Genomic DNA, 22,936 nt, shown 5'->3' with positions numbered 1-22,936 from the left:
GCAACTCTTACCTGAGCAAGTCTCTGTTTGTGTGTGTGGCCGCCCTCACTTTGCCGTAGGGCTGCATCCCACCTGAATGACAAAGAAACAGATCCACAAAGAAAGACATCAAGCATCGCCACAGGTTTTGTTCTTCTGGTCGTCTACTATTAATAAACAAGCCTCGTCTTGGTCCCCTTGAGCCCAAGGAAGCCTGAACTTTTCCACAGCGACTGACACTGCAGATTAAAGTATACATGCCTGCTTTTACTCTGTCCCTTTCTGTTAGACAATCGGAAGTGTATTTGACCGTGACTTGTTGCTTTGTATTTAGAGATGTAAACCTGTTGTGGTCTCAACAAATGCCAACCTGGTTCCAATTTGTGCTTCACATTAACATAACAAGTATCTCCACACCAAAGCCCATGCATCCTTGAATTAACCCTGATGACAATAACGCGGCTTGATTCACTTATATGACATGGACATGAAGTCACAGACTGCATTAAATGTACAATTTATATTATGAATGAGGGTGCTTTGGGCATGACATGAAAAATTGGCACAAATTACACTAAAATCCACAACACAACACTTTCTTTTGCTGCGTCCCTGCTCCGAGACACTTCTAACTACAACTTTGAGGGTTAAGCGTTTCCAAGGAACCCTCTTGACCTGCCGTCTGTCAGCTCGTTTCGTCTCGTGCCGTCGTGGTTAGCATCCCGCCGAGCAGCCGGCATAGGAGCTCCTATCTTACGAGGAGCGGCAGCTCCGCAGCATCCAAAAGACATTCTGGCTAAAAGTTGTGAGGTGTATTAGGTGAAAACCTCGAGGACACCTCGGCCAGCTAGAGCTTTTCACTCCAGCCACTTAAAGAACATTATGGCTCGAGGTTAAATGCTATGAATAGTGTACTATGCTTCTTCTCTAGTCTCATATGAGTATTGATAGTGCACTCTCTAAAACAGCTGCCGGGTTAAGGAGCATTTTCCAATATGACTCGTGATGCTGTTTTTTATGTTGTGAAATAAATAGAGGACCATTAGTCCAGAATCAGCAGCTTATGTCTGTTGTCACGGTTAACTAAACAGATGGTGGGAAAAACCTCCCCAGAACAAAGGCGCTTCCCAAAAGGATGAAAATCAAAAAGGATTTAATAACTAACAGAATCAAAGACAGAGACAAAGTGAAATACGCTATTGATAGTGTAATATTCCACGGAATAGAGAATCTTCCTCCCTCAGTCTATTCAGACCATGTATGGAGTTTTAGAAGCCGTTAACAATAAAGGAAAAGGTCCCACTAATACCTTTGTGTTATATGTGAACATTGGAAATGGAGTAGGACATAAAAAACCCCAAATTGTTTTCATGTTATATATAGATATATTTATTGTTTGTTTTTATTGAAGTAAAGACCACAATCTCCACACATTTAAGTTACATGTCCCAAAGACCTTCCCATTCAAATAGGTTATTTGTACCTTATTTGGGACCCTGTTGGTTTAAATGTGTGAAGAAGATGCAAACCTTCAAAAAAACAAGGAAACAAATAAAATAGGTTATAATACAACACAACAAGTATACATTATTTTACAATATTTTTACACGATTTGATTGACTTTGACTGAATGAATTGAAAAAATGTTGGATCATAAACGTCTTGTAGTACAGGTGTACAGTGAGGTCCTCTGTATTTGCATCTGCTTTTTACAGCCTATTGGTGTTTTTCTATTGAAAGATGCCACTTAGCCTTTTGTTTGTTATTCCTATTTTTATAATTTACCTACTTTCTATTGCAGTGACAACTACATACTGTAATTAGGCAGCTGCAAAAGGCATATATGTGTATATATATATATATATATATATATATATATATATATATATATATATAAATATGTGAGTATTTAACACTCTATTCACCAACCAGGTTAACAGACAGGATCTCAATGTGATAATTATTCTGGGTGAGTGAACCTTTGAGAATGTGTATTTGGAAAAGTCTTGCCTTTTTTTCTTTTCTTATTTAATAATTGAAAGGATGGGTAATGAGATGCTTCTTACATTACTGTCATTTCGTAATTGCAGGTTTGGGAAGCTATTGTTGTTGAGTGCCATATGTGAAGAAAACGGAACGTTAAAAGCATTTTTCAAGGCTATTGACCCGCAATGACGGTTGGGGGTCATCTCAGCTAAATTGTCCTACAAACAGCATCTATAAGCGTATTGTGAAAGAGTCCTTATAGATTCAAATCGTTTAGGATAACATCTTTATTAATCATCCCAACCAGCAGAAGGATACACAATAAAAAAAACACACATACACACACACACACACACACACACACACACACACACACACGCGGAGACAGGGAGAGAAAGAGATGGAGTATGTTTACTGTTAAAGGTATAATATACCTTTTAGTTTTTAACTGTACACAGGCCCTCATGTACGTACATTTAGGTAGCGTTATCAGCGCCCCGGATATGTAAACATATCTTTATATTACATAAATACATATAGTGCTCGCTGTGATACTTCAGTCTACGCCGTATTTACTAAACCTGCATTTCATTGGGTAATCGCTGCCTTTCCCGCACACAATACCAAAAATTGCAAGCATTTGAAAGTGCAAGTGAACAGATCTCCTTTTCTCTTTCTATCTTGGCAAACGGCAAAAACAAAAAATCTTTGAGAATGATGTTTATGTGTTATTTTGGTATTAGTGGTGGGGTTGTATTGACTAGTACGCTGTAGCAAAGCATTAAGTACTGTGATGCGGCAGAGTGAAGACTGCGGTTTTCCCACTGCTGATGTTATGACTGTTTGAAATGATCCTGATGCCAATAACTGTAACGTAGCTTAACGCAGCGAGTTTAATAACTGCTGGAATGGAATCTTTGATTTCTTCCAGTAACGGTAATATTGCATGGCTGCTTCATCTGCAACGCGTAATGATTTCCTGTTCACTCAACTGAAAAAATGTGATCCCTGTGGCAAAAATCCTTTCAGCTCGTCTCCTTGGCCGTCTGGCTCAGACTACTGCTGTGATTTCACCAGGACAAATATGTGAGAAAACCTGCATTCTGGTTACCACCTGCACCCGTAAAACGGAGGCGCGCTTTCACTTCAGTTCCACAGAAGAACTCTGTTAGACCAATAGGATAGTTAGCACAACTTGGACCCTGCCGCGGCCTAATTTGAAATCTGAAAATCTTTTGCGGCCCACCCAAACCTTTAATCACAACTCTGATCAAAACATAAACTAGGGATGATTACCTTAAGAATTTAACCGATTAAAAATGTATTAACCGACAATTTATATTTTGTAATATTGGTGGTGAAGAAGTTGGCATTTCGACAGCAAACATGAAGCTAAATATGCTAAATATACCCTCGAAGACCAATATAAACAGTGATGCAGCAACTGTTAGGGTTTGGGTTTGTGAGGGAGGCCTCACTCCTTTGTTCTCGTCCCGGCCGGAAACGAGGACACGAATGAGTCAATTCGTTTAAATTCAAAAATCAAAAAGTATTTAATGACTAAACAACGTAATAGGGATTACAATTACAAAGTGAAATACTAAGCGAACAGTGGAATATTTCGCAAAATAGAGAATCCTCTGAGCAAGTCTAAAGTGACTTTTCAAGATCAGATTCTTCAAGGTCAGATTCTACCAGTCCTTTCCCCCGCCATGGTCCTTTGAAAACTCTTGAGGTGTGTCTTTCTTGGTGCATTTGAATGTCATTGGCCTCTTCTCCAAAGGGTCACCTCCTCCATTGTCCCTTCCACGTCGAGGTGTGAAGCTGCAGCTGTAACCTGAAACCTCACTGTACTATCTGTCCCTCACATTCCAATGCACTCAATGTAGATACAGTTGGCTTTATGCCCCAATGAGTGAATTTACCAAAGCATACATCGTTTAAGTCTTCATCTTATAACTAGTACACTTTCATTACAACAACCCATCATTAATGATCACCGTTCATCACACTTCATCATAAGATCTAAAACAGTTCATGTGGTTCAATTCTCAAGACATTTGCCTCAGTCGGCTGCCTCGCATTAAGTTGTTCATTTATTACCTGACAGGAGAAAAAACTCCCAAAAAACCCTCTTTGGGGATAAAATTGGAAGAAATCCATAAAGGACGGCAATTGGCATCCGTCCCCAGGTTTTAACATCACATTGTGACAGAATGTTAATGTGTACAGTGTTTATATGATTTAAATGACTATGAATTGTGTTTGATTGAAATTGCATTCACTTCATCTAACATGTTAATGTAATAACTAATATCTAACATCACACAAACTATAATTCTAACACTAAACATCATTACACGTACTACAAATTCTATGACTAGACATTCACTTCTACTTAAAACCCCAACACAACTCTTGAAATTAGCGGACCGTTACAATGTTGAACTTCCGAAAAAATTACATAAAGATGAATTGTTGTTTTGGTTTGGAGGGTATTTAGTTTTGGAAAATCCGAAGTAAGTTAGATCAGAAAACGATTTATTGGAAAGTTTTTTGAGCCACTGGTATTGCCTCTGGTGGCAACACTAGCAGACACAACAAGCTAACACGCTAACAAGCTAACTCGTCAGCCAGTGAGCGGTAAACAGCTGTTCGGGTAGCTGGCGGTCCTTTTCGGTTCCGATTTTGGCTTTTAAGTGGCAAAAGAAGCTGTCGAACATTTAATAGGCATATTATGGAATGGAGCGAATCAGCCTGTGGGAGCCCGAGATTTTGACTCTCCCGTATATCAGCTGTGAGGCAAAAATCTGGATTTTGACTATATATCGGTTGTGAGGCCTCCACAACAGCTTCCTATAGAGAAGTTAATCCTCACTCAACGGGAGAGTTCTATATGTGTGCTATCTTGTTGATGTGGTTTTAGCCTGGTATCTCAATGACTGGTATGTCCATGTTTACAGGATTTGTAGGGCTGTTTGTGACATTTTTTTAGGCGTTTTTTGTGTGAAACATTGCTATATTTATTCACATCATAGCACTCACGGGGGGTTCCCCTTTACCCTACATAAAATAAATTGTCGAAATAGAGAACGTAGTTACATAGTTATTAGTTACTTTTTATCATGGGTATACGATTTTCAGAGCGAAGGACACAAAACATTACCATTCATTGATTAATGTAGATAATGTAGTTTCTCTGCGTAATTTACTGCTATTTTAGAAACATACATACATACGTTTTGTTTTCATTAGTTACCAATGGGCTTGATTGGTTCATTTGGATGAGTTCTTGCTGATATGGAAATGGTCCTCGGTATGATCCCTTTGACTGGTGTTCTCTTGCACACTCTGCAGCTGCGGCAAAATTTATTATAAACCTCAACAGAAAACCTTGTCAGTATCCTCATACTTATTCATCCAATGCAATTAATATTTAATTGTTTCTTTCTTAAAGTATATTCAAGTTGTTCATGTGATTTTAGCAACTGTGAATTATCTTAACTGATTTGCTAGTATTAAAAGCAACTGTTGCACCACTTGCTCGCAAAATTATCCCAGGAACAAGCACTTAAAAGCACCACTTCACTATGGAATATATTTCCATTTTCCATTACACTTAGCAAGGTCGATTTTATAATTTAACAAACTGCACTGCCTGGATTATGTAATGCACAATAGAGTTAGAGTTTGTATGTAGAATGAAAGAGGAGCGAGAATATCTCTGACAGAGATTACTTTTTGTTTTTATATCTTTGTGTGTGTGATAGGGGGTTACAGCAAGGGCGTAGGTTTGCATATGGTCCCCAGTGTCTAGTCACGACCAAAGTTGGGGAAAGACCCATTTGTCCCCACCAATATTTTTTTATTTTAATTGTCTAAAAATGCGAACAATGTATTTGCAAACTCATTAGTATTAGTATCTGTATAATGTCCAGACAAGTAAACAATACATTTCTCGTTGATTTCTTGTCCCTGACAAGATTCTGTCATTTGATTGGCTGAAGTGGCGGAGTCAGAAACTCTGTGAATCGACCCTCATAGAACGCACTGGTAGTAGTCTGACACGGTAAATGACTAAATATGCCAGGAAATAGTTTGGTCTCAGCATTGATATGGTTGACCCTTTTGTGCTTTGTAGATATGAAAATGCCATAAAAGATTTCCACCACCCAGTGACGTAACGTTTTCTATCAGAGCACAGGCCGTTGTTAGCTAACGTTGGTGCAAACTTATTTACACGTACTAATGAAACTGAAACACTCTTACATTCGCTATTGAAATGCTCTCTACTGAGACACTCACTCACTAGTGAATGCCAAGAGAGCATCTCACTAGTGTGTGTCAACAGTGCTGTAGTGGTAAAATTAGAGGTGGGTAAACTCTGAATTTTGTAAACATACAGACCTCGACGCGGTGCGAAGCAACGCAACACAAAGCGTTGCGACTCTGTAAGGCTGTCCTGGCTATATTGCATTATGTTATCAGTAAAAGTCATATACAATCAATGACAATGAATACATGTGTTAGTAGTTTGTAGTTTTTAAGAAAACAGTAAAGAAAAGTATGTCAACACAACACAACAAGACAATTGCAGATTAAGAACTATCTACATATGGAGTCTCCTTTTTACAGTAGTGCCCAGAGGGCCTCCTTGTCCTTCACGTCAGGTCCTGCCTTGCACAGAGGAGCCATGAACCTCATGGCTCCTCTGTGCTTCTCCTCTCTCTATTCGACCTGGTGTTTCTCCTCTCCCTGTGCTCTCTGCATCACTGCCTTCACTGCCTGAAAAAATATGTTGAATTAAAGAGTTAACCAGTTAAGCAGCCTGTCAATTACACTGACAACATAAGTTAAAGGAACACTCATGTACTACCTACGTCATCATAAATAGCCTATACAGCATGTTTTTTTTTCACATTGAGAACTGACTTGTTTTCTAATCTACGCGTCACCAGGTGTTTTTCTTGTCCTTTTACCGCGCACGACCAGCGAACAGCGAACACAGAGCGCGCGAATACTACCCCCCCCGTCGGTCGTTGTTGTGGTTGGGGACCACTGGGCTGATCTTTACACACCTCCTGGATCCTGATTGGTGTCGCTGCTGCAGCCGCAAGGCACTGATTGGATGGTCACAGACCGTAATACAGCGCAGATGAAAATGATTACGGCGTTTATACGTTCAACAATAGGAAACGTAGTCTTAGCTGTTTTAAAATTACACCAAGTTTATTTCGGATTATTCCAACGGAAGAATACAAGGCGCAGGGAACTTTTGATGTGCGTAAACGCCACTTAGAGGTGGGTAAACGCTATTTAGATGTACGTAAGCGTTATTTCCAAAATTCTAGAGGTTTTTTAATTTTAATATAAGTAGTTATTATTTTGTGGTTTTACCACTGTTATTATGTTTAAATCAGTGCCAAGTTACACAAATGTTAATCAAGTTTGCCTGTTCAATACAATTAATTACATAATTAACTTAGCTGTTTAGCTAGAGCTGTACGTTGGTACATTGTTTATAAGAAGCAGTACTTGCTATGGGGGATTCAAGTGAGGGGATCAACCTGGGGGGAGAACGGCATGGCTAGGTTACCTGAATAAAGAGTTACAATAGAGAGCAGCAAAAACCCAACAGAAGTGATCACACATACAGTGGGGAGAGTATTTAATACACCTGATTTTGCTGGTTTTCCCACTTACAAAGCATGTAGGAATCTGTAATATTTTATCATAGGTACTCTTAAACTGTGAGTGGAATCTAAAAGAAAAATGCAGAAAATCCGAAATCTGAAGATTGCCAATGACCATCTGGATGATCCAGAGGAGGCATGGGAGAAGGTCATGTGGTCTGATGAGACAAAACATTCTTTTTGTGGATACTTTTCTGCAAAGGGAACAGGCCGACTGCACCGTATTGAGGGGAGGATGGATAGGGCCATGTATCGCCAGATCTTGGCCAAAAACCTCCTTCCCTCGGTAAGAACATTGGAGATGGGTCGTGACTGGGTCTTCCAGCATGACAATGACCCGAACAGCTAGGGCAACTAAGGAGTGGCTCCGTATGAAGCCTCTCAAGGTCATAGAGTGGCCTAGCCGTCTCCAGACCTGAAGCCAAAAGAACATTTTAGGAGGGAGCTCAAAGTCTGTATTGCCCAGTGACAGCCCCGAAACCTGTACTATAGGAAACATATGATGTAATTGCAAACAAGGGTTTCTGTACCAAATATTAAGTTTGGCTTTTCTGATGTATCAAATCCTTATGTCATGCAATAAAAAAATGCAAACATTTTTTTTTAAACATACAATGTGATTTTCTGGCTTTGTTTTAGATTCCGTCACTCACAGTAATAGTTGAGACAGCTGAGACGGAACGGGACGGAAGTTAGTTTGTCTTTAACCGAGAGACACACAACAGGTCATCAGACCGGCTGCTGGTCCGCCTGAAGCAGCGCTGGAAGCCGCAGTCCTCCAGACGCACCTCCTGGAGGAGTCGGTGAAATTCAAGCTGTGTGCGGCGATGGATGATGTCATGAACCGGAACACAACACCGTTTGCGGTTCCGACGTTTGTGTAATTCACACAAAAAATAAAGAGCAGAAATAGTGGTTATTTATTTCCATGGCGGAAATGATGTCTTTACCGAGACTCGTAACAGAGATATGCCCCCTTTTAGACGCAAATGAAGCGAAATAACTACAACTGGTGTGAACGCAGCATTACGCCACCCCAGCCATGCCCTCCTTAATGCTCTCATTGGTTAAGACACGTGATGATGCCGCTCCCAAGCCAATACTGATCAATAGATCTTTTCCCAGACAGTGTTTAACTGGATATGGGGTCTTTTCTCTTGAATTTAATTGGTCAAAATGCTCATTCTGATGTACTAAATAAATATATATGTTTTTAATTTATTTTTTTTATATTTGGAAAAGTTCTGTATTATATAAAAAATATATAATGAAAGATTAAATTAAATTATGTGTACTTTATGTACACAGCTAACTATAGCCACCTTGTGTGTATGTGAAGAAAATATACTTGGATTAGTCTCACACACACACACATTGAAATAAAGCCTTTGAAAAGTGGAGGTGTGGGGAGGACAAAGAAACAGGTGGGACAAAAAGAATAAAGAGATAAGAAAGAAGCGTGCACAAGAATAAAGGAGGGGAAAATGTATTTTACCGGAGAAAAAGGTGTGTGAGAGAGAGAGAGAGAGAGAGATGATGAGGATTTTAGTGTGCAGAAATTGAAGGGTCTCATTATTTTGAAGGAGAGGAACTTCAAAGGAGACATTTTACACAATACATTAGCCTGAGCTCAACTGGAGGTGCGTGCACACACACGCACACACCTTACAAAAACGATCAAATCCCATTTAAATGACTGATTGAACATTTCAGAACCAAAGAAGTTTTCATGTTGTATATGGAGACTATTACTCTCACCGTTTGGTGTATTAGCTGTACATTTCACTTGCATGGCTCACACAGATTAGTTTGCATAGTAATATACACATTTTTCTTACCCAGTTTTCAGCAGTATAGAAGTTACAGATTAACTGACTTTCGGAAATAAACCCAAACCGTGACACAAACTGTATGGCTGTATCATTGGTGCAGTTAATGTGATGTTATCAGAGGCTTCATCAGTCGGCTGACGTCCTCTTCTTTGATCTTGTTGAGTCTGCTGCAGTTCCAGTGGAGGGGGGTGGTCATTGAGGGATGCAGATTTTCCACCTTTGTGGGCCGACTGTTCAGGGAAGGGGAGGTGTCATCAGGATCCACTCTGGTCAACTGTTTTAACAGAAAAGCATAATGGATGTGTGAGTGCATTTGTGTGTGTGTGTGTGATCTGTTACAGAAATCTTCTGCCATACCTTTAAATGTCTTGCGTGTTTCCTTTTATCAAATCATTAGTTTTTCCTTTCCTTTCCTCATTTTAGCTGTTTTTTTACACTATGCACTATCCTCCATTGAATTGTTTCTCACCAGTAACCAATCTCTAGGCCCTCACATATAAACTTGCCTGCTTCCCTTGTTCCTCTTTCAGATTGTAGTTGTACTTACCCGTGAGTACTCTGTCAGCATCCCTGTCTGACCAAGTGTGTGTTTTGGCCCCAAGTCACCTTCCCTCATGTGTTTTGCCATGTGCCCGTTGTGTGTGTGTGTGTGTGTGTGTGTTCTTGGTCTTACCTCTAGACGCCGCCCATGGCCACATTCCCAAGCGGTGCACAGCTGCGGCCAATTGAACACATCGCTGGCTGTATTTCAACCACGGTCCTGCAGGCCTGGGTTGTCAGTCCATTCCGTCTTCTGCCCCGGTAACCACCACTGCGGCGCTGTGAAGTTCTCTGCCTGATCTTTTGAGTCACTGACTCTCACTGCAGTGTGCGTGTGCGTGTGTGTGTGTGTCTGGTTCCTGTTATTCCGCTTAGCTCTGGTGTCGAGCCACAGGACTCACAAAGTGATTGGCGTTTATCATCATCAACCTCTGAGGAGGGGCACGTGATTGGGCTCCTGCAGAGTGGGACAACAATCAGCCATTTGCTATCCGAGTTGGACTTTTCCTCTGCTCTTAGAAGGGTGTTTGACCATAGGCTTCCGGGTAAAGGCGGTCTCCTCACTCTTCTTTCTCCAGCACGGGGGAGGGTGGCCGATAATGCCATCCGCTTCGGCACCCTAGCAGCAAGTCAATGGAACATTACTGAGACAAGAGATAACCTAACACCTTTTGACATCCCCACATACCTAGAGGCATTGATTGTTTGCAAAACCAAGATCAATAATTTACTTTTTCAAAGAAGGATGGAAAGACGCCTTACCAAGAGTGGACCTCCTGGCCTCTGGAGACAGCCTTTATGAATGCTAAGGTCCCCAAACATGATCTTGGCGTAGGTTGCTGGGGAGGATGAAGTGGAGGGCCATGTTCACAACATTATCTACAAACCTGTTGGTTCTCTAGGCAAACTGCATGGGTCGGTGAGGGCTTTTAGCGAGACAGGACTAGCCATTTAAAAGACTGCTGGACTACAGAGGTCAGTTTCCCTGCATCTATCCATTTTCAACCGCTTATCCAAAGTCGGGCCGCGGGGGGGGTCAGCTCCAGCAGGGGACCCCAAACTTCCCTTTATTGGGCCACAACTACCAGCTCTGACTGGGGGATCCCTAGGCGTTCCCAGGCCCGTGTAGAGATATAATCTCTCCACCTAGTCCTGGGGCTTCCCCAGGGCCTCTTCCCAGCTGGTCATGCCTGGAACACCTCCCTAGGGAGGCGCCCAGCACCTCCCACATTACCTCTCGGGGGACCCGGTCATACGCCTTCTCCAGGTCCACAAAACACAGGTAGAGTGGATGAGCATACTTCCAGGCCCCCTCCATGATCCTTGAAAGAGTAATGAGCTGGTCCGTCGTTCCACGCCCAGGACGAAAACCACATTGTTCCTCGCAACGTTGAACAGGCGTGTCAGCCATGACTGTCCCTCCAACACCCATTGCTTTCAGCATCTCCGGACGGATCTCATCAATCCCTGGGGCTTTGATACTGCAGAGTTGTTTGACTACCTCAGTGACCTCCTCCAGGCAAATTGACGATGATTCCTCCTCCATCTCTGCTTCTACCATAGTGGGCATAGAGGGCGTAGTAATTGGATTCAGGAGTTTCTCCAAGTGTTCCTTCCACATCACCACTTGGAGCAGCTGGAAACCAGCTGGAATGGGGAGTCCGGTATCAATTCACAAAGTCATGTCATGTGAGTGAGCGCATGTACGCAGTGCCGGTAGATCCCTTACATTGCATATTCAAGTGAATTTTGTTACTTAACGTTGCATTTAAAAGTGAACCGTTCACCCGCCTCTGTCCTGAATAAATAAAATCTTCGTCGGCCCGCACTGCATGCTGGGATATGCTGGGCCGCAAAGGATAAATCAGATGTGTCCTCCGAATCGGCTCCTGGAGGGACGCACCCCGCTTTTCCCCGCTTCGGAGTCACAGCCGAAGTGACCAATGCGGTCGACGAATGCGTACTCAAGGATGCAGCCTAGTGACTTTGAGACACACCCTGTGTCCTCCTGTCGACCGTCTGCACGCCCCCCACCCCCGTTTGCTGGACCATCCGTGTGGCACTCCCTCTATGATTTTTAATGGTCTGGCCACCTTTACATCAAAGTGGGCAGTATCCGGCCCAAACCTAAAATGAGTTTGACACCCCTGGATTAGGGTATCGATTCGTTTTGCGCTGACGGTATGCAACATTGTTGTTCTGTTTGGTTACCGCTACTGCGCGTTACTATTATTATTTAACTGCTCGAGCGAAAGAGGAGCAGGGTGGTTGTGGGATGGGCCAGAACCGGCCGACAGGGGGAGTGGGTGGATCGCCTTGACTTGGATTGAAAAGTTGAATGAAAAGTAGGTTGCGAGCGGAAAAAGTGTGGGCACCTTTGCGTTAGACCTTTCTGACCACAGCGTTCCTCCAGCCAGCAGTGCCCGCTTGAAAATGACGGCCTCCCCCACCAGCGGCCGGACCATCCGCGCACCAATCCCCTCCCCCGGCCGACTGGACCATCGCCTATGATTTTACTGGTCTGGCCCACTTGAGATGAAAGTGGGCAGTATCTGGCCCAAACCTAAAATGAGGTTGATACCCCTGGCTCGTCTGTTCCGGGGAAATTGCAGCAAGAAAACAAATTTAGAACAAAAGTGGCGATCTGGCAGAGAGAAGAAAGTCAGTCAAAGCGTCCCAATGCCAAGATTGCAATCACTGCTGCCAGTTTCGCAAATAAAGATTACTTATTACATCTCTTTGAAACCCCAGCAGAACCCCCTGGTAACCAAGTACAGACGCAATCACAATGGCTTTTTTTGTATGAATTTTAATAGACATCTGCATTATTTGGACTGAAATCACATGAGGGAATGATACAGGCATAATAACCAAGGATTAGGGGATATTTGCTGATTCTCCAAAACATTGTTTTCAAGGTGGATTTGGGATATACTACATATAAGTTCTAAAGTGGAAATTGTTTGATGGGTTATATTTAAGTGCCAATATGTCTTACCATCTCTTGGATTTTTCTTTCATGTATCCACCTATATCCATTTTCTGACCAATTTCCCGTCAGGGATCATCTTACTTTCATCTTGGAAAAAGGATTTGCAGAAACAGCAGACTACACTGTTACTCCTAAAGTGGTCACAGCTTCTCTGTTATGGCTCGGCCCATCAGAATGTGGAGGTCGGTGTAGCACAGATTTAAGACATGTAGCCAGATTATTGTTGTACGCAAGTATATGTTGTCACTTTAAAATGCTGGACAATGAATTCTAAATAGATCATTATTCCCTTTGTTTTCTTTGAATGAAACATTACCCAAGAGCTCACTTCCAGGTGTCATAAAATGCATGAAAAAGAAGAAGCAATATTGTAATGACAATGCATTAGTATCTCATGCGATGAATGAAAAGTTAATTCAAACCTAAAGCAAGTCCTGCTGACCCTTTAATCTGATTTACTTGTTCTATGTGTTTGTAGACACGGAGAGGGGATTTGTGAGGTTTACATACGAAGTAATGACTCACAGAAGTTGAAATAGATATTTTTTCTATGGATGCTACATTTGTATTACAAAATGTTTTAACCATAAAACATAATTCCTGAATGAGCGATTACCAACAATTGAGAAGGTTTTGTAACTATCTATGGTTTAAGAGCTCACAAGACCCATTCACAATACAATGCATTTAACGTATTTTTCATTCAAATAGAAGCTATATACAGAATTGAAGTAGGAATACTCTGAGGGCTGTCAAGTAGATGTGATATTGAGCAGAAGGACTTGGTAAATGTAGATCTGTAAGAAGGATGGACCCGACTGACTCCTTCATGAATATTCAATCAACTGAGAGTGTCAGGGTTTGGGAAGGGACCAAAAAGCAGACCGAAACTCAGAATGTGACAAAAACAGGTATTTATTCAGAAATAAGGTGAGTAGTGAGGAGGCCAGCTGGTCGGGACCGGGGGTAATCAAATGTGACTTAAGGATCCGGCGGGGACTGGATGTTAGGTCCTCCTCTATCTGTTCGTTGATTGTGATCAGGAGCAGGTGTGTTGGCCCGAGCCACTGTGACTCCTCCCACCTGCAGGACGAAGAGGGGTTTGTGACAGTATCTCCCCCCCGACGACAGCCCCCTGGCGGACCACCCGGAGCGATTTTTGAACTCTTATCATACAACTTCATCATCCGCACTTCTTTCTACAGTAGCCCCAGCTAATGTTCCAAGGCTCATTTATTGTCGTTGTACAATAAAGGTTGGTGCAACAAAATGATAAGTCAAAGTTAACACACAAGAGTGGAGAATGGATTCAGTAGTTTTCCAACTAGACAAAATAAGCCTCTAAAGTCTGGTGGTTTATTAGCTGATAACTTCTTTGTCTCTTGGCAGGCAGCAGCAGGGTGAACAGGCTGTGGCTGTGGTTAGTTTTGTCTTTTAATAACCCTTGGGCTCATTGCAGGCTGTGGCTCAGATATTTGATTTCCTTTTGATCTTAAAACTGTTATCTTGCGCCACCTCAGCTCCATTGACATAGGCAGGTGTGGAGGAAGGTGTCACCTCCTTTTTTTTTTTAATCAATGAGATGCTTCTGTTTTTATCTGTTCAATGGTGGGTTGTTCTTAAAGCAGATTGTTGACTACTCTCTTAGTTACATGAATAACTAAACAGACGTAATACAGTTACAGGTAAAATAGAATTCTCAGTCCAAGTCTAAAGCGACTTAGAAGATTCAAACTGTTCTGTTCTCTGTCCTTCGAAAACTCCCGGGATGTGTCCTTTGTGTGCAACTGAGTTTAATTGGCTGCATATTCCAACATTCTAATACATTCAATGAATAAACCTTTAGTTTAAAGCTTCATTCTGTAAACATAACATAGCATGCATATTCTTGATATCACCTAATAGCTAATAAATTTTAGTATTTACACATCTTAAATCATAACCATTGTGTTTAACAATTGTGTTGCCTCGCAGGGCAGTACATCCTTCGTTCATACAGCCCAACAGAAGGGAAAACTTCCAAAAAAGCCTCTTTGCGGAAAATATTTGGGAAAAATCCATCAAGGAAGGTACAAGACCCTTCCCATAGGCTTTAACTTTACATTGTGGCAGGATGTAATGTGTACAATAATGAAATTACTTAAATGACTATAAATTGTGTTGGATTAATAACTGCAATATGAATCAAACATACTAAGGTAATAACTAAGATCTTATAAACTACTACTACTACTCACACAAACTACAAAACAAAATTCATGATTGGTGAAATATTACATCTCTTTATTGGTTGTTAGCATCCAATGCTGACAGGTAATTACCTGGCCAATCACAGTGCAGATCACCAAATAAGGTCAGAATGACAGTTAACCTCTGAAATGTCAGCCTCGGATGTATGTTTGTATTTGCATGTATATGTATAGGTAACACTGTGTGTTTGTGTGTGTGTGTGAGAGAGGCTGGTATGTTTGAAAAAGTTCTTTTCCCCTCTCATTTAGAAAAGGTCATTCTCGGCATGATTGTTTCAAAGTTCAGTTACCTTCAGTCTGCTGGCCGACATTACTAAGGAAAGCGTGGTCTATTAGGTCTGCAAGGAAATAGAAAATAAACTAGTAGTTCAGTTTTCAGACATGACTCAGGTACAAAGAGAGAACAAAGCAGGTATTTTAGCAATGAGGATGTGCACCTGTGTTGTCAATTGTCTCACTGTTGTCAGGCAGGAAGGAGGAGGACTCGGACGCAGAGGGTTCAGCTGATATTGCTTTTTATTAATAACAAGAAAAAACTGAAAATCTCTCTTAACGAGGAAACAAAGGTCGCGATCAAAGTTCAAAAGGAAAAAACTCAAAATCTCTCTTAATGAGGAAAAAAGGTTGAGATCAAAATTCAAAAGGCAAAAACTCAAAATCTCTCTTAAACGAGGAAATGTAACAGGGATCAAAAGGACGTGACAAACGTTATCGGACTTGACTTGACTCGTGACGTGAGGGCTGGTGTGCAGGGCAAAACAACAAGACACACTGGCACAGGACAAGGGGCGACGCAGACTATAAGTACCCATGAGGGAGTTGTGGGAACAGGTGGACACAATCAGGAATCAGGGGAGACAATCAGACTGGTGACACATGAGGAAGGGCAAGGGACCTGAAACGAGAGGGAGTTAGTTTCCAAAATAAAACAGGAAGTCAAAAAACAACTGGAGACAGGACAAAAACGCAACTTGACATACAGGTGTGACATTACCCCCCCCTCAAGGCCGAATACCAGGCGGCCTTGGAATGTCCGGGTGTGCTCTATAAAAATCTCGAATGAGATCCGGGTCCACTATGAAGCTAGACGAGACCCATTGTCGTTCCTCTGGGCCGTAGCCCTCCCAGTCCACGAGGAACTGCCTGCCCCGTCCCCGCTTACGTACCGCCAGCAGTTTCCTCACCGTGTAGACCGGCCCCCCCTCGACCATTCGAGGGGGTGGGGGTGGCTTGGGGTTTGGCACCATTGCGCTCTCCTTCGCTGGTTTGATTTTGCTGACATGAAAAGTTGGGTGTACCCTCAGGGACCGGGGCAGACGGAGGCGCACAGCTGCTGGATTGATAATCCTCGAGATGGGGAAGGGGCCAGCTTTCGTGATTCGACCTGCAAGGGGTAGGTCCTTGGCTGAGAGCCATACTCGCTGGCCGGGCTGGTACACTGGGGCCGGTCTCCTCCTGCGGTCCGCTGCTTTCTTCACTCTGTCCCCTTGTCTGATCAGTGTCTGGCGTGCCGCTGCCCAGATGCGGCGGCAGCGGCGGACCAAGGCCTGGGCGGAGGGCACAGACACCTCTGGTTCGGACTCGGAAAACACAGGGGGTTGGTAACCAAAAACGCAATGGAAGGGAGACATGCCAGTGGCGGAGGTGGGAAGGGAGTTATGGGCGTACTCTACCCACGTCAGGTGTTCGCTCCATGACGCAGGGCTCTGGGCCACCAGGCACCGGAGGCTGGTTTCCAGTTGTTGATTGAGGCGCTCCGTCTGTCCGTTGGCCTCGGGATGGTACCCCGATGTGAGGCTAGCTGTGGCTCCGATGAGCTTACAGAACTCCTGCCAGAACCGCGAGACAAACTGGGGCCCCCTATCGGACACAATGTCTCTGGGGAACCCGTGGATCCTAAACACGTTGTTCATCATGCAGATAGCGGTCTCTTTAGCGGTGGGCAGCTTGGGTAGGGCTAGGAAGTGTGCCATCTTTGAAAATCTATCCACCACGGTCAACACCGTGGTGTTCCCCTTGGAGGTCGGTAGCCCCGTGACAAAATCCATCGAGATCTCTGCCCACGGCCGGGACGGGATGGGCAGCGGCTGTAGCAAGCCTGCGCGGGCTCTGGAGGAGTTCTTGTTCCTGGCGCAGACGGAGCATGCCTCAACGTACTCCCTGACCTCCGGCTCCATGGACGGCCACCAGAACCTCTGCGTGATGGCGAACATGGTCCGACGTACGCCCGGATGGCAGGTGAGCAAAGACGAGTGAGCCCAGTGGATCACCTGTGGGCGCAGATTAATAGGGACAAACAGACGATTATCTGGGCACCCACGAGGTGGGGGGGTCTCACCGTTGGCCTGCTTCACCTTGGTCTCTATAGGCCAGGTAACCGCTCCAACCACACAGTGTAGTGGGAGGATGGGCTCAGGTTCCCTGGCCACGGGCTCCGGGCTGAAAAGACGGGATAAGGCGTCAGGCTTGGTATTTCTTGATCCCGGTCTGTAGGAAAGGGAAAAATCAAAACGGTTAAAAAACAAGGACCAGCGGGCTTGACGGGAATTCAAACGCTTGGCCTTCTTGATGTACTGCAGGTTCTTGTGGTCTGTCCAAACCAAAAAAGGGTGCTGTGCCCCCTCGAGCCAGTGCCGCCACTCCTCCAGCGCCGCCTTCACTGCCAGCAGCTCACGATCTCCCACGTCGTAGTTCCGCTCCGCTGCAGTCAGTCGTCGCGACAGGAAGGCACAAGGATGAAGCTTGTTGTCAGACTCTGCTCGCTGGGAGAGAATGGCCCCGATCCCATTATTGGAGGCGTCCACCTCCACCACAAACTGGCGAGCCGGATCAGGGAGCGTGAGGATGGGTGCTGTAGTGAAGCGCCGCTTAAGCTCCTGGAAGGCTGCGTCTGCCTCGGCGGACCAGTGAAACGCCACCTGCGGGGAGGTAAGAGCATGGAGCGGGGCTGCTGTCGCGCTGAAGCCTCTGATAAACCGCCTGTAAAAGTTAGCAAAACCGAGAAATTGCTGTACCTTCTTGCGGCTATCAGGAGTTGGCCACTCTACTACCGCGCTTACTTTAGCCGGATCCATCTGAACCCTCCCAGGGGCTACGATAAAGCCCAGGAAGGCGACAGTATCGGCATGAAATTCACTCTTTTCCGCCTTCACATATAACCCGTTGTCTAAGAGACGTTGCAGGACGAGTTCAACATGGTTCCTATGGGTGTTTAGGTCGGGGGAATAAATCAGAATGTCATCTAAATACACATACACAAACTGGTCTAAAAAGTCTCTTAACACATCGTTTATCATCGCTTGAAAAACTGCTGGGGCGTTTGTGAGACCAAAGGGCATGACCAGGTATTCATAATGTCCAGACGGCGTGTTGAATGCCGTTTTCCACTCATCCCCTTCCCTAATGCGAACCAGGTGATAGGCGTTGCGTAAGTCCAGTTTGGTAAAAATCTGCGCCTGTTGAAGCTGGTCGAATACTGAGGTCATGAGAGGTAGAGGGTATCTGTTCTTAACGGTTATGTCGTTAAGCGGGCTGTAGTCAATGCAGGGGCGAAGGGTTCCATCCTTCTTTCCCACAAAGAAAAAACCTGCCCCTGCTGGGGACGAGGAAGGTCGGATCAACCCCGCCCTCAGGGAGGATTCGATGTAGTCCTTCATGGCCTGCCTCTCGGGCCCGGAAACAGAGTAAAGACGGCCCTTCGGGATGGTGGAGCCGGGCAGAAGGTCAATGGCGCAGTCGAACGGGCGATGAGGTGGTAGAGCTGTGGCCTTGCTCTTACTAAAAACCTCAGCGAGGTGGTGGTAGCAGCTTGGAACTTGAGTCAGATTGGTGATCTCCGAGTCTGTGACAGGGTGAGTGACGACACGGTTTAGCGTGGGGTTCTTCCCTTGGGGGCATGATTCCCGACATTGGGTCCTACAACCCTCCCCCCATACCATAATGTCCCCGGTGCGCCAGTTTATGTGTGGGTTGTGATGAATTAACCATGGGAACCCGAGGATGAGATGGTGCAGAGGTGAGTGTATTAAATACAGCTGTATGCGCTCCCAGTGATTGGTGATGCGAAGCTCCACCGGTTCTGTAACATGGGTTATAGTGAACAATGCACTTCCATTAAGTGCGCTCGCTTTAACCGGTTTACTCAATGGGTCAACCCGAAGCCCCAGTCTTTGTGCTAACCCCCAGTCGATTAGGCTCTCATCTGCCCCTGAGTCAATCAATACCCCCAGCTCTAGGTTCTTATCCCGGTGCTTAATCCTCACTGTGGTCAATCGGCGTGGAGTAGGAGTTACTTCGGCGACTTGACTCACCGACTGGTTGGCCTTTACTGGACAGGCGGTGATGAGGTGGCCACGCTCGCCGCAGTAAAAGCATCTGCCCTCCTGGTAGCGTCGCTGTCGTTCCTCTTGAGAGAGCCGGGCCCTCCCCATCTGCATGGGCTCCTCCTCGCCTCCGGCACGGGTTCTTGAGAGTCGCTCAGGGGAGGTTTGACGCGATGCGGCGCCCCAGAGCGTCGGGGAAGAGCCAGGTGCAGCGGGTGTCCCTCTGGGCCCACGCTGCCGCCTCCGTTCCTGTAGGCGGTTGTCGGTGCGGATGGCGAGGGCGATGAGGGAATCGAGGTCCAGAGGCAGGTCCAATGGGACCAAGAGGTCCTGGATCTGGTCGGAGAGCCCTCTCAGAAAAACATCGTAGAGGGACGTGGTGTTCCACCCACTCTCCATCGCCAGGGTGCGAAAACGTATGGCGTATTCACAAACGGACTGTCCACCTTGCTTTATCTGACTGAGCTCACGAGCCCTTTCTCGGTCTGTTGCCACAGGGTCAAAAACAAGTCTGAGAGCGTCGGCAAACTTCTTTGGTGATGAGCAAACTGCCGAACTCCTAGCCCACTCAGCGGTGGCCCATGCCTTGGCCCTTCCCGTGAGATGGGACATCATGAAGGCAACCTTGGACCGTTCTGTGGGAAAGTGCATCGGAGAGTGCTCGAAGTGCATTTCACATTCAATGATGAAGGACCTACTTTGTCCGATGGTTCCGGAGTATCGTTCCGGAGGTGCCAGCCTCGTGCACGCATCTGCTGGTGTGGCTACGGGAGGGGGCTCAGACGGCGTGGGGGGTTGTTCGGGAGAAGCCGCGGGGTTCCTGGAGAGCAAGGTGAGAATTTGTTCTACCTGACTGTTTAGGAGTCCCACCTGCGTGGTCATGGCAGTCTTAAACCCCTCCTGGCTTTGAGCAAGTCCCCGAACCCCTCGATCGAGGTCAGCAACAAGGTCTTCATGCTGCGCCAGTCTTGATGCTTGAGCGCGCAGCACCTCCGTCAGCTGGTCCTTCTCTGCCGAGTCCATTCTGGCCAGTGTGTACTGTCAGGCAGGAAGGAGGAGGACTCGGACGCAGAGGGTTCAGCTGATATTGCTTTTTATTAATAACAAGAAAAAACTGAAAATCTCTCTTAACGAGGAAACAAAGGTCGCGATCAAAGTTCAAAAGGAAAAAACTCAAAATCTCTCTTAATGAGGAAAAAAGGTTGAGATCAAAATTCAAAAGGCAAAAACTCAAAATCTCTCTTAAACGAGGAAATGTAACAGGGATCAAAAGGACGTGACAAACGTTATCGGACTTGACTTGACTCGTGACGTGAGGGCTGGTGTGCAGGGCAAAACAACAAGACACACTGGCACAGGACAAGGGGCGACGCAGACTATAAGTACCCATGAGGGAGTTGTGGGAACAGGTGGACACAATCAGGAATCAGGGGAGACAATCAGACTGGTGACACATGAGGAAGGGCAAGGGACCTGAAACGAGAGGGAGTTAGTTTCCAAAATAAAACAGGAAGTCAAAAAACAACTGGAGACAGGACAAAAACGCAACTTGACATACAGGTGTGACAACTGTCCAATGTGATGCACCAATTGCCATGGCAAATTTCTTTTATACCTAACATATTTTGGCAATAATTGTTCCTGATTCCTGATCTGTTTGGATGTGTTGTATTTAAACTGGTCTATACTATTGTGCTCCCACCATGGCGTGTAATAAATAGGCTGAGTTTCGGCTTCCAGTGCTGCTATAGACAAATTCCACCTCAGAAGTTGGTCCTCACAACTACGTCGGATTTCTCTATTTTTGTGAAACTCAGCCCTGATATTCGATTAGTCCAGCCATACACATCACAGGGGTCCCTGTGCTGAGATGGTGATTTCTCCTCCAAATTCTTTCTCTACGGTTTCGGTCCGTCAAACAATACGATTACGGATTAAAGCTCTCCAGCTTTCAGTTGTTAGGCCTCTGTAACCCAACAGTTCATGGACCGACTCTCATCAGTGAAAGGAAAGACTACAGTATCTCATAATGCACGCAAATTGACCACAAATGGTCCCTTGAGAGTCCTGCGGCGAGCTGCGTTTGGCGTGAATGCCCCATTACTGCTAGAAAAACTGTATTCTACACCAGTGTGAAATTATTCAACAAGACATTTATTAAATGCTTGCAAGCATGGATCAGAGTTGAAACACATACATGTCATAATTCAACCCTACTCAGATAATTCCTCCTTTGGCTTTGAATTGTATAGTCTTGGGTGTCACAATCTGCGCCCCCCCTTCCCCACCCCTCCCTCCTCCTGGGACGGGATGCCAAATTAGCTCCCACAGGTCACTTCCACATCACAGAAAGAAAGAGATAGCCTTGTCATTTGTGATTGGAGGAGATGGGAGAGAACACTTTGTAACACCCAATACGCTTTACAACATGAGTTCCTGGAATTCTGTCCTGATCCGGAATTAATTGAATTATCAAAACTGATCTGTTTTACACAGGAAACCATTTCCCAGTAAACGAGGTCACAGACCTTCTGCCGACTCACTCTGAATATTGTTTGAATTTTCCCAACAGTAATAACGATGCACAGCTATGATTGTATTAAATGTAATGTAATCAATAAAAATGCATGCATGTAATGCTTAATACCTCATTGCATCACCATAGTCTTTGGAAAAACTCTAATCACATTGAACGCACCAGAACTCCCATCATTAAGAAGAGCCTGTTACACCAATAGGATAAAGTGTTAGTCTATACATACCTGTATGTCCCCTCGGATTAAGATTTGCGCTGCGTTGTCAGAGGACAACGACAGGGCTCTCAACCTTTCAAGAAACCTTGGAGTAACATTTCGTCGGGGGTGGACGCTGCGGCCGACAGGGGGGGGGTTTCGACGCTACGGCTGACTTGGTGCGTGGCGCGGACGATTACTCCTTTTTAGCGTGACAAATTGGATGTGTGGCGGGAGTGCGTGACTACGCTGCGATCTGTGGATTGGTGAAGCCGGCGGATCCTTGTATTCGAGTATTAGCTTATTCTTTATTATTTTTTGATAACTTTTTGATCTAAGATATCCTTTGTCTGTCCGGAGTTTCTTCATTTTTGAACACAACAATGTTAATATATTGTTTAATGCACGATTGTGTATGTTTACAAGCTGCCAAGTTCCTCTCAATACTGCATGAACATTTCTGTATTGTAATGTGCTGTCACGAATATTTCTGTCTAAAACTTCTAAAAAGTATCAGGTGGACCTGATGAAGGGCTGAAAAGAACTGTTAACTTTCATCAATCAAGTCTTCTTCCAGAAAATTGTTTGAGGGTTCTCAAAGGGTTTTTGAG

General features: G+C 44.7%; 1 long non-coding RNA gene across 1 annotated transcript; it reads left to right on the top strand.

Moving 5' to 3' along the window:
• Positions 1–15,734: 15,734 nt before the first annotated feature.
• Positions 15,735–21,162, top strand: LOC144394820 (uncharacterized). The gene is made up of 2 exons (XR_013457248.1): positions 15,735–15,894; positions 20,738–21,162. It is a non-coding gene; the product is annotated as an uncharacterized LOC144394820 (long non-coding RNA).
• Positions 21,163–22,936: the final 1,774 nt, after the last annotated feature.

This window comes from Gasterosteus aculeatus, unplaced genomic scaffold (assembly GCF_964276395.1).
Source record: "Gasterosteus aculeatus unplaced genomic scaffold, fGasAcu3.hap1.1 HAP1_SCAFFOLD_58, whole genome shotgun sequence".
NCBI classification, from domain to species: domain Eukaryota; kingdom Metazoa; phylum Chordata; class Actinopteri; order Perciformes; family Gasterosteidae; genus Gasterosteus; species Gasterosteus aculeatus.
This window is presented reverse-complemented; position numbering and strand designations above follow the sequence as displayed.